The following is a 12,287-nucleotide window of genomic DNA, read 5'->3' on the forward strand; positions in this document are numbered from 1 at the left end:
GTGAGATGGTATGTGTTGTTGACCTATTGGCACCAGCAAGAGGTAACTATGAAGCAGACACCATCACATTGTCCTTTACCAGAGGACACCATCTGGTCCATGTGACGTCAAGATGAAGGTCCGAGTCCAGGGTTGGGGGCTGAGTCACATCTTCCTCTCTCACCCCCACCCTCTCCAGCATTGGAGTTATCTTCACCTTCTCAGGACTGAGGACAATTTTCAGAATGGCTGATTGCACTTGCTTCAGCCACTTCTCCATCAACCAGATCAACTTTATTTGTGGTGAACTCTTTGTGAAATTCCGTCCCTTTACGGAGACAGAAAAACAATTTTAAAATTTGTCACTGGCTGCAGGAATAAACTCAAGCAGCTAGTACAAAGTTGATAAAGCCTTGTCATGGAGGCACCAAGTTTGATGATTTCCATGGCCCCAATCAACTCCCAGACAATTGTGAGAAGAATGGCAAACTGAATTGAGATTATGGAAAAAGCTGTTTCTCGAACTTTGCTAATTTGGAGTTAATTGATGTTGAAATGTGATCAAAAGTGGTTTCAACACAAGTGCCTGTAATAATGGGGACTAATAACAGTAACAAAATCACATTGATAATTTATTCTTTGTGGATTAAACACAGCCACCAGTCTCTTTTCATCTTAACTCAAGTATGTCAACATAATTACAACGTTTCACTTGGCCAATAGCGCAACAAGTGAATTGATCATAATGTACTGAGTGGATCACTGCACAAACAAATCATACACATCAAAGATCAGATGAGTCTTGCTCCACCTGAGGTATAAATGACAACGTGGACTCTATTGAGCTGGGAACTCGTGTTCTTGGTATCCACTGATCCCTGCTGCTAAATACACTCACAGGAACAAATGAGAACAAAGTCAAGGAAATATAATACATCAAGTACCTGCCAATATTTCACACAGATGGTGTGAATGACCCAAACCAACGCAACTTCTTAAACGATTTTTTTTTTCAAATTTACTGTTCCTGTTTCAAATTCCTGTTTCAGAACTTTGTATTTCTTACATCCCAAAAGTGAATGGATAATTTACAAAGCACAAGAGTACAGGAACTGGCCTTTCAGCCCCTCCATGACCATGATACTATTTTTATTGATTCCATGTGCCTGCATATAGTCTAAAATCCCTCCATTAACTTCCTAATCATATATCTATCCAAATGCCTCTTTAAAATGTTACCACATCTACTTGCACCACATCTCCTAGCAGCATCTCCAGGGACTAACCGGTCTGTGTAAAAATAAAACTTGCCATGTAAACTATCAAGCTTCCATGAGGCAGTGGAGAATAACACAGCTGATAGAGCCTATTGACTTTGAGGTCCTTGAAGAAGTCTGACAATGGTCTTTCCAATACAGATTGATAATTTAATTTGGAAATTCAGACAAAACTCCATGGGTTCACTCTGGGAGGTGAATCTGACATCTACAGCAGTGACCAAGGGTGCAGGTGTGCCTGAGGTTGACAAGGCGCATGCCACTGGCTCCTGGCCTCCTATTCAAAGCGAGTGCAGAATGGATCATTTGGGAGGGATGCACCATTTCTTGCTATTCTGGCTGATTTTGCTCCAAAGTCTGTGAAAATCTACAACGAGCACCAGTGTCTGTGATGTCTAACTGGGTCTTAACTTTGGTTTAGTACTGCTTCTTGGCATCTCCAATGCAAGGTCCATGCACAGGTCCTATCTAGCATTTTTATGTGTCAAATTGGCCTTCAGTAGAGTGGACCTCACCATTCAGCCATGGTTTCCTGTTGGGGAGCGCCACACAGACGTCCATTCACTTGCTGATGGAGGCAGTGAGGTGTTCATTAAGGCTGGTTTCTGAGTCCTTGAATACAGACTAATCTACTGACTCAAAGCAATCATGTAGGATGTCGTTGGTTTCCTCAGACCAATGATAGACAAATTATACGTCAGGTTTCTGCTTCAGTTTGAGGGCAGGTAGGAGTAGCACTGGCTAGTGGTCTGGTTTACAAAAGTGCAGGTATATGACAGAGTGATAGGCGTTTTTGATGGTTGGGTAGCAATGGTCAAGGATGTTGGGGTCTCTGGTGGGATAGGTAACGTTTTGGTGGATTTTTATTAGCTGGAGGTGGAGGTGGATGTACCCAGGATAAACATTATGCACAGTTCGTTGTACTCTGAAGAAGGGATTGACACATCACTCGATGCTTTTTGATTATATAGATGAACCTCCAGGTCTTCTAAATATATTAGTCAGTTGTGTAACATTCTCTGCAATGTTTTGAGCAATTATTAGTTATTTCAGGTTTTCAAGTAAAAATTATTACTCCAATTGTATTCAATTTATCCTTAATAATGTCTCTCTTGGAAAGCTCATTACATTCAGCTAAATTAGGGGTATTGAATAGACATTTAATGGTAACTGCTCAACATTTAAGCTGTGACAAACTCAACCTTCTACATTTGCTTGATACATTTGTTTCTGGGCAATATCTGCTTAAATTCCCTAGATGGCAGTAAAAATACTATTTCTAAATTCTATTTATAATACAGCTGAACCCTTTGCATAATCTGTAATTGTCATTATGCAAATAATTAATTGATTCAAATTTTTAACAAATTCCCTCATTTTTCATATAGATGTGACAACACAATTGCAGAACTTGGCTGTCAGCAAGTCCAACTTACTGAAAGAGCAATAAACCAAATAGGCAGACGCTGCACTTTGACCCCAAGTTAAAGCAGTTTGCCAATATTCCCAATTCATTTAAGTTAACACATTTTCAGGTTTTGGTTATTCTTTCTGCCTTGTGCAATAGAAAGAAAAACAAATTGTACAAAATGTAGAGATCCAGTAGATGGCATTTAATTTTAAAAGACTGCCATTTCCAACTCATCATTGAATTTCTTTCTAAATGCTATTTCCATTCTAAATACCTGTCAGCACATTAAATAAAGATAAAGGTCCTCATCACTTGGACCTATTAAAAACAATTCTAGGCAGAGCTTTTAAATTAAACTAACTACATTTCTGACACAAACTTGACTCTTTCAAAGAGAAAACGCTATTTCCAAGTCCCAAATCAAAGTGCTTCAATGTGGAGGCAATTATTCTAAAGTACATTCACAGGTATTTGGCCTATTGACAAACTTAAATCCATACTTCCTCCATGAAGTATACTTCCTGTATCCAGTACCTGCATCATTACTCCCCAGCACCCCCACCCCTGCCCTCCCCCCGCTCTCAAACAGTACACTAGGTTCCCAGCAATCTTTCAAAATGGAGATGCCAACATTTCTTTTTAGAATTTGCTTTCATTAAACATGAGACACAATGGAATTATGTAACCGACTTCACTATAACAACTAACATGGTTGTTCTGGGATTGTTTGGTGTTACTAAATACCAAGTCATGAAAATGTCCCCAAATTCCCCTGCAAAATGTGAAGACTTTCCAGGTTTCCTAACAGGAGTCTGAGAGTGAAGTGTACACAAGTGAAGTTTAAAATGGACTAAATTACATTATCCAAATTTGGAGAACAGACATCTAACCAGTATTAAAAGTTTGGATTGCAAATGCACCAAATGTGCTCTGAAATTAATTACAATGCAATGGAATTTTCCCAACAAGAAAGAACATCATTTTATTCAGTGATGAAACAATTCTGAAAGCAGTAACTCAAAAAGACTGCATTATAGAAAGTTGGATAAATTGGGACTTTAAAACTTTTCCATCTTCATCAACCAAAAAGTTCCAACACATTGAGTATAGTATTTCAGGCAACTTCCACCAAAAAAACATTGAACTGACAAGTTTGTCACTCACAGTTCTGTCAAGGATAGCTGAACTTTTATTATTTTGATAGCTGAGGCTGCTTTTAGGCTGACTAAAAAACCTCAAAACCAAGATTCCAGCAAGAGTTTCATATTTACAAGAGCTGTCAGAAATTAACCAATTATATTTGAAATAGAAGGGACATTGATGGGAGTTATAAAAGTGTTGTCCAATTTAGGTATTCAAGTGACATCATAAATCATTATAGAACAAATTATGTGCTGCTTTTCCAGGCCTCACCTAATTTGCTTTGTAGAATTATTCAAAACAATTTATTTAATATTATTTGGGAGGTAAATAATTTAGGAAAAAAAACTACTAGAGGATTAAAAAGTCCAAATTCCTCCTGCTACTTCCCTTCATACCCCACCCCCACCATTACCCAGAGTAACCCACCATCATTCCAGGATAACAGACTGTCCATTCAGCTCCAGCTAGTTGCATTCCACAAATGTTTTGATCATCCAAACAGTGTACAAGCCTTCATGTTCCACAGAGTACTTGGGCTCCCTTTGATTTTGATTCTTGCAAATGCCAGTGCTGTCCAAATGAAATGTTTATCCAGCTTTTCCTTGAAAGGAAAGAATTGACAGATCATTAATTTTAATATCACACTATTTAGTTTGAGAGAAAATAAAATCTCTGCCTTTCTTAAGGCATCTCTATTTGGTACCTCTGTATATCAATTTCCTGATCCGTATCAAAGCCGAATAGATTACTTCAACTGACATTCTCCACAGATCAATACCATATCATTTCACTGCTTAAATATTCCAAGAAAAACAATTTCTATAAGTTTTCCTCTTTTAGAAACTAAGAATTGTATCTTTCTTGTAGATTTTCTCTGAACACTTTCCAAAGCAATTTAATCTTAAGGCATGGAGTGGTATATCTATGAAATGGTTGAAAATAAAAGGAGCCTCACGTTCTTCCTCAAGGGCTACAGGCTGTATTTTGACTGGTCTTTACATACATTTATCACTGGATTCACATTTCTTCCAAATATGTTTTATTCTCATGTACATTCAATATAAATCTGCAATTTGTTCAGAGTCTGCATGAAGAAAGTTGACATGAAGAAAAAATATATTAACCTGACTGCCTGCTTCTGAATTTCTTAAAATTTAGTTCAAGATGTCCAGTAGAAGGAGCATACTATTTCCAAATAATATAGAGCTTAGAACATTTATTTTGGATTTCTCTTGCTTTATTACCCTCTTATTGTAACTTGTACCCCTGGGTTAGAGTGGTGTATGACACCCCATTGGTTTTCTCACCAATTCTGACCCTACCCAAGGAAGTCACACATTGCAGAGTTGTAGATTCATGTGTTGTGCCCCATTCCAGTGTTTATTTATACAATAGTCTTGCATTAAATGCTGACACACTTTCAAATGAAGATTACAACATCATGACATCTTAGTTTAATGCTCCTTCAAGTTATTTTAATTTATACGAGCTGCCTCCACATTTCACTCTAGCTGGTAATTGCACTGATAACACAGTCCTGGTTCCCTGGAAACTTACTATATTTCCAAAGCCTATTACTTTGCTCTCCATGGATACATTTTACTAATATTCATTTCTTTCAGATGTGGTTATAAAGTAAGAAGGTTTGCTTCTTGTCTTGATTAAATAGTCTTACTTTTAGTCTTCAGGACAGTTTTCACCTTGGAACTTCTATTTGTTTATCAAATACATTTGTAAAGTTAAATGAAAAAAAATCAGGTTTGCAAATCATCCAAACTGACCCAGTTTTAGACACTTTGGATAGTTTGAACTTAGGTTATTCGTGTTAGGTTGGATGACCTCCTCACCTGCTGTGTGTCTCTTTCCATATATCTCATGGCACATGTGGTGAGTAGCAGTCAATAGTCAGTAGCATCATTGAGGCTTAATACCGAAGATGCTTATTTTTCAAATGTGTAATCTAGTGAAGCTATGAATTTCCAACTGGACGAGTGAGAGGAATGATCTATTTTACCGACTGGTTTAAATAGAGAAGGGGTACTATTAGCAATCAAGGTTCCTCATTCTCTTCTTATAAATTTGCACAAGGGGAAATCTTTAATGTTCTTGTGGTTCAAATTGTTAGTTTAAGGATGTGCAAACAATGAATGCCCATGCTTAAAGAAACCAAGCAATTTGAGAACATCCCTCTGCCTGTCCACCTACTTCTGTGGACTGAAGGGAAATTAGATAAAGTCTTTCTCTTTCAGTGTGGAGACTAGACTCTCGAATAATCTGTCAGCAGGCCTATAGAGAGATTGCCTTCGACAAGGTGCCATACATAAGGCTTCTAAACAAGATGAGAGCCCATGAATTACAGGAAGGATACTTGCATGGGTCGACCACTGGTTAATCGGCATGAAGAAGAGTGTAGGAATAAGGGGATCTTATTCTGGTTGGTTACTGGTTACCAGTGGTGTTCTGCAGGGGTCGGTGTTGGAGCCATTTCTTTTTAGGTTGTACATAAATGATTTGTATTATGGAATAGATACGTTTGTAGCTAAATTTGCAGATGATACCATAATAGGTGGTAGGGGAGGTAGTGCTGAGGATACCAAAAGACTGCAAAGAGGCATGGATAGATTAGGAGAACAGATAAAGCGGTGGCAGATCAAATACATTGTTGGAAAGTGTACGGTCATGCACTTAAATAGATTATTTAGATGGGGAGAAAATTCAAAACTCCGAGGTGAAAAGGGACTTGGGAGTCCTTGTGCAGGATGCCCTAAAGTAAAATCTTCAGGTTGAGTCGATGGTGAAGAAGACGAATGCAATGTTGGCATTCATTTCTAGAGGGATAACATACAAGACCAGAGATGTAATGTTGAGACTCTGGTGAGATTACACTTGGAGTACTGTGTACAGTTTTGGATGTCTTATTTGGGGAAAAGACGTGCTGGCGTTGGAGAGGGTTCTGAGAAGATTTACTAGAATGATACCAGGAATGAAAGGTTTCATATATGAGGAACAATTGTTGGCTCTTGGACTGGACTATTGGAGTACAGAAGGATTAGGGGACCTCAAATGCTGAAATGCCTGGACAGAGTAGATGTGGCAAGGATGTTTCCCATGGTAGGGGATTCTAGGACAAGAGGGCATAACTTCAGGATAAAAGGCTGTCAATTTAAAACAGAGATGCAGAAAAATGTCTTCAGTCAGAGGGTCGTGAGTTTGTGAAACGTTGCTACAGGCAGCTGTGGAAACAAGGCCATTGAATGATTTAAGGTAGAGATTGACAGGTATTTGATTTGTCAGAGTATCAAGGGTTATGGGGAGAAAATCAGGGAGTGGGGCTGAGTGGGAGGATAGATCAGCTCATTATGGGAATGGCAGAGCAGACTCAATGGGCCAATGAACCTTCTTCAGTTCCTATATTTTGTAATCTTGTGAGAACAAGATAGTTTGGAAGAATCCTGAAATTAATCCTAAATTGGTATTTGAGGACCAAGAGCACATTGACCGTGGTGAGGAAAAGATTGCTGAGTTGATGCTGTACTTCTGGTGAAATAGTTGTTCTGTGTGAACCAGTGAGGTTGGAAAACACTCAGCCAGTGAATTTTCAGCTGGGGTAATTTTGTGGTGGAACATTAGTGCAAATGAAAAGTCTGAAGACCAATCTCCCTATGTACTCAGTGACATTCAAAAATATGTGGAGTTGCATAGGACTTCCTTGGACTGTCTATTTACAGTAAGGAAGAATATTTTATGGACCCAAAATGGTAAATCCATATACAAGATTAAACAGGAAATTGTCTTGCTTGGATCTTCATCTTCAACTAATACCAGCTCACCCATCCTGAAATCAAACACTGAAATCCTCATAGGTGGCATATTGCCCCCACTGGTAGAGCCACTGTTTCATAGCTCTTGCAATCAAGGTTCAATCCTGATTTCTAGTGCTGTCTGTGTGGAGTTTGTATGTTCTTCCTGTGAATGGGTGGGGTTTCCTTGTGGCACACCTGTGGCCTCCCACATCCCAAAGACTGGTGGAATGGTGTGCTAATTGGCCACTGTAAATTTCCCCTAGAATTATGAATAGTAGAATTAGTGGGAATTAATGGAAATGTGGAGAGAATAAAAATTAGGCCTCGTGTAAATGTCTGCTTGATGTGCACTGCACAGTCAGTAGACCACATTGTATGTAATTAAGGGCCTATCTTGATGAAATTGATCCCTAAATGTAAATTGACACCTGGGAGAATAGGTTTGACCCAGCTGTATCTTTGAATCAACCCATAAAACTATGGCCTTTCAGGGCGTGCATCAATTCTCCTTTATTCTAGTCCTTTATTCTATTTAAGGGAATCAGCAAATAGAGATCAAACACATCCACACTGGAAGGGAGAAATTTCCCAGGAAGGGGAGCAGTGGTTTGTAGCCATTCATCTTCACAATTAAGAATTGGTGTGCAATGAGACACTGAAATTGTGTGGAAAACAGAATGCAAGGGAAGGAGGTCCTTTCATAAGCAGGAAATGAAGCAATCAATCAACCTTCATTGATTTAACTAATGTGACACTGTGCAGGCAGCTGATCCAGTCATTTAAATTCAATTCCACATAAAAATGTCAACGTTAATGCAGCAATAACAGCTTGGATGATGAAAATGATTTCTGTCCTTTAATTATTAGCTGCATTACTGACATAAGAGATGGCTCAAAAATGTAATTGGAATGAAGTGTTGTTTGTTCAGTTTGACGTCAATACAACTAGCAAGCGTTTAACTGATGAGTGTGTCATTTCTGTGATGGGCTCCAGGCTTCACAGATTTTACAACAGTTGATCACTAAATAAATCAATCTGCACAGTTCTCAAACAGCTTTGATTCTGACCTGGGACATGGTTCTCTAAGAGGTCATTCATAAGCTATCCAGAAAGAATCCCTTTCCTTCTATAGTCCTTGCTATCGATGGTCACGTGGTAAATTATATTGAAATATGCAATATCTTTTCTTTCCGAATGAACAGCAGATTTGGAAGAACTTTGAGCTATTCGTTGCCATTGCAACTGATGCAATTATAATGCTATTTATTTCCATCTACCGTTGTCTCGGAATGAAAATAAATATTCCTTGATTACTGTTCCTTTCATTCACTTCCGTCTTTATGTATTTGTGGCTCCAGTTTCCAGGTGCTTTATGCTGCCAACATGGTGACACTAGTTGAGGGTATGCTGAAAGACACAGCTGTGTATACTCTTCACTCAATGAAGAGTAACAAAGCTGGAAAATATAACCACCTCCTCACTAATCTCATTGTCACAAATAAAACAAAAGGAGTTTGCATTTAAATAAGCATTTTTACATCCTCAAGATGATAAATTGTTTTAAAGCCAATTAATTATGAATTTAATTATGTTCAGACAAAGGCAGCTGCAACTTTTTGCATGGTTCCATTGATCTCCCTGTCCACATCCTTGACTCCTCCAGATTCCTCAAGGGCCTATCACAATTCAGAAAATGAAACAACTGACTGCTTTTTCAGAACAAAAATAGAAAACACTTGAATTTTGCCAGTCAAACGGCATCTGTGGAAAGAGAAACAAGTTGATTTTTCAGATCGGGGGCTGTTTTAGTGGCTTGTGAGCAAGAGGCATGAGTCGTTGGGGTTCTGGGAGAAGGCCATGCTCTTCTTTAGGAGGCGCCATTTGATCAATGTGCTGGTTTCATTGCATTAGAACCATGGCAGCTCCATGTCACTTACATTTGTTGGAACCTAGTGCAGATGAAGATTTGCTGGAGAACTCTGCAGATCATCTGCCAGCATCTGAAATAGTCAGTCTATGTTTTGAGTCTGTACCCTTTGTTGAGACAGATTTTGTGCAATAGTTTGTGATTTATGGTTTTAATTGAATCAATACACCCTAGACAATATGCAGCCTAGATTCCTGCTGCCGGAACACCCATTCCTCCTGCTTGAAGTCATCCTCTTCTGGATACCCATGTACCAAGCTCAGATAGCCCTCAGGACCAACCCTCTCTGAGGTCATATGCAAAACATTCCCAACTGAAACTGGACTTGCCCACACCATCCTGAGACCAAACAACCCCTCCCTCACCCTGAAGAAAGAACTCACAGCCTCATCCCAAGACTGGATCTAGGGTCATATTCTCAAGACTGGATTTACACTCTTTTTCCCAAGGGTAGACTCACACCCTATTCCTTAAGCATGGGAATTCTATTCCCACATTTCAGGCCAGACAGTTGCCCTGATAATTGCCCTTGGTTAGTCTTGTTCCCCCAGATCTCCAAAGCCACACCCTCACCCCAGGTCCTGCCGTATCTTGGAATTCTACATGGAACTGAATGATGTGACTGAAGCCAGGTCTTACCTGAGGCACTCCTGAAGCCAGCTAAGGCTACAAGCAACAGGCCTCAGCTGCTGTAAAGAAGGAAAACTGGAGAATGTGGGAGGAGGGAGAATGGGAGAGAAGGAAAGAGAGAGGGAGGGAGGGAGAGAGAGGGTAAAGAAGATGGGGTAGAGAGGAGAGGGGAAAGAAAGAATCACAAAGGGAAAAGACAGCAAAGAAGGAACAAGAAGAGGGGAGAAGAGATAGAGAGGAAAGGAGTGAGAGAAGAAGGAGGGAGTAGATTGTGAGAGAGTGGTGATAATAGGGGTAAAAGAGAAAATGGGATAACTGAATGGTTTTATGTCGTAAACTAAAATGAAAGTTTCCAAATGATTCAGAATGCTCTATTGTGTGAAACAATACTTTTGAGATTGAGAAGCACTATCGGTGGGAGAAAAAGATGACCAAAGTATTGGAAAGGAGTCTTTTATCAGACAGAGAAGCCAGTGCAAAGGGACAGAGTGGGAGGAGCAGGGCAGTGGGCCTTGTGGGATTGGAGGACCAGGGAGAGGTGAATCATGGCTTCCCAAGAGGAATATGAGATGTTGTTGTTCATGTTTATATTTGGCTTCACCATAGCAAAGAAGCCCAAGGACAGACAGGTGAGTGGGAATGGAAAGAGCAGTTAAACTGACATGCCACTGGAGGTTTAAGAAGCCTCTTGACTGTTAGCCTATGCCCTTCCTTCCCCTATCTTTCATTCAGGAGCCTGCCTGCTCTTTGCTCATTCCTTGTTAAGGGGCTCAGGTCCAAATCATTGGTTATATATCTTTTGCCCTCTATGGATGCTGTGGGATCTCCTGAGTTTCTGCAGCACATTTGTGTATTAAGTACAATCACTACATCTGCAGACTTCTTTCACTCCAGTTTAAGATGGCCATTGTGTACATAGTACAGGTGCTCTGCAAAACAGTCGTCAATGGGCCAAAGCAATGTACAGAAAATGCAGTGCCCTGAATCTACCCCGGCCTGAAGACCAAACTTACCTCCTTTGATTCAAGGCTGGGCCTAGATTCACTGTGATATCCAGGCAATGATTTGGAGCAGCACCCTCTCTCACTTCATGCATTTTGCCAATTTGCACTGTAAACACCCCCCCCACCCCAACCACCTCTCTCTCACTCTCTCTCTCTCTGCCCTCCCCCCTTCCTCTGTCTCTCATTCTCACTCTCATTCCTTTTCCCACTCACCCACCCCACCTCCTCAATATTCATTGCCTCAATCAATTTCATTTTGGACTCCTTAAAAAAATTGTATTCCATAATTGATTTATAAAGAGATTAAATCCAAAATTAAGATTTCATTATTTTCATAATCATCGAATTAATCTTGATTATTTTTCAAATTACCCGATAGTGCTAATTGCAATGTTATATTAAAGATGCTGATAATGTGTCATGTTTACATTATAATGTTTCATATTAATACTGAACACAGACACTAATAACACTTTTTTGGAGATTTCAATGAATAAACTAAAGTTTCATTTTTTGTGTTGTATTTTTAATTGTGATTTTGTTTATTTTTATCATTTTTATTTGCATTGTGAATAATGGACACATTTCTTAAAAGGCTCTCAAGGTATAAAAGCTCTTACATACGAGATTTGAAAAAATATTGATAAATTTCAAACAATTGGCATTTGTCTGAGACTTAAGACATTGTGTGTGGTGGAAAGAATATTTTGTAATAACCCAGACAGAAAATCCAATTGGGCATTGTTGTCCAAATAAACTAAAAAAAATTGAAAGCTTTTTTTTCCCCCTGTTCAATTTAATGATGGGAACAGCTTAACATTCATAAAGAATTATATCTTTTCCACAGCAAAGGCTGGCAGGTGATTGCGATGGAGATCTTTAGGACCAGACTACAGCTATGGGGTGTTGAGGGGTGGGAAAAAGGATGGAAATATTAGGATGGGTGGGCAGCAGAAGCTGGGAAGGGCCCAAGGAGCAGAGGTGGAGCAGAGATTTTGGCGAGGTGGAGGCCAAGCGAGATTGGGATAGAAGGGAGAAGGTTGAGCAGTGCCATATACAGTAAAACCCCTGGTATCCGGCATTTATGGGGATTGGTAGATGTCAGATAAGTG

At 39.5% G+C, this 12,287-nt stretch overlaps 1 protein-coding gene across 6 annotated transcripts in view; it reads right to left on the reverse strand.

Annotated features, from left to right (window-relative positions):
* The window catches only part of pwwp2b (PWWP domain containing 2B), a 150,693-nt gene that overhangs the window by 11,874 nt on the left and 126,532 nt on the right, over positions 1 to 12,287 (reverse strand). For all 6 annotated transcript variants that reach the window (XR_011345257.1, XR_011345258.1, XR_011345264.1 and 3 more), the window contains one exon: positions 4,237 to 4,411. The gene's annotated coding sequence lies outside the window, so the exon portion shown is untranslated. The remainder of the gene's footprint in view (positions 1 to 4,236; positions 4,412 to 12,287) is intronic.

The sequence above is a fragment of the Narcine bancroftii genome, chromosome 10, assembly GCF_036971445.1.
Source record: "Narcine bancroftii isolate sNarBan1 chromosome 10, sNarBan1.hap1, whole genome shotgun sequence".
NCBI lineage: Eukaryota > Metazoa > Chordata > Chondrichthyes > Torpediniformes > Narcinidae > Narcine > Narcine bancroftii.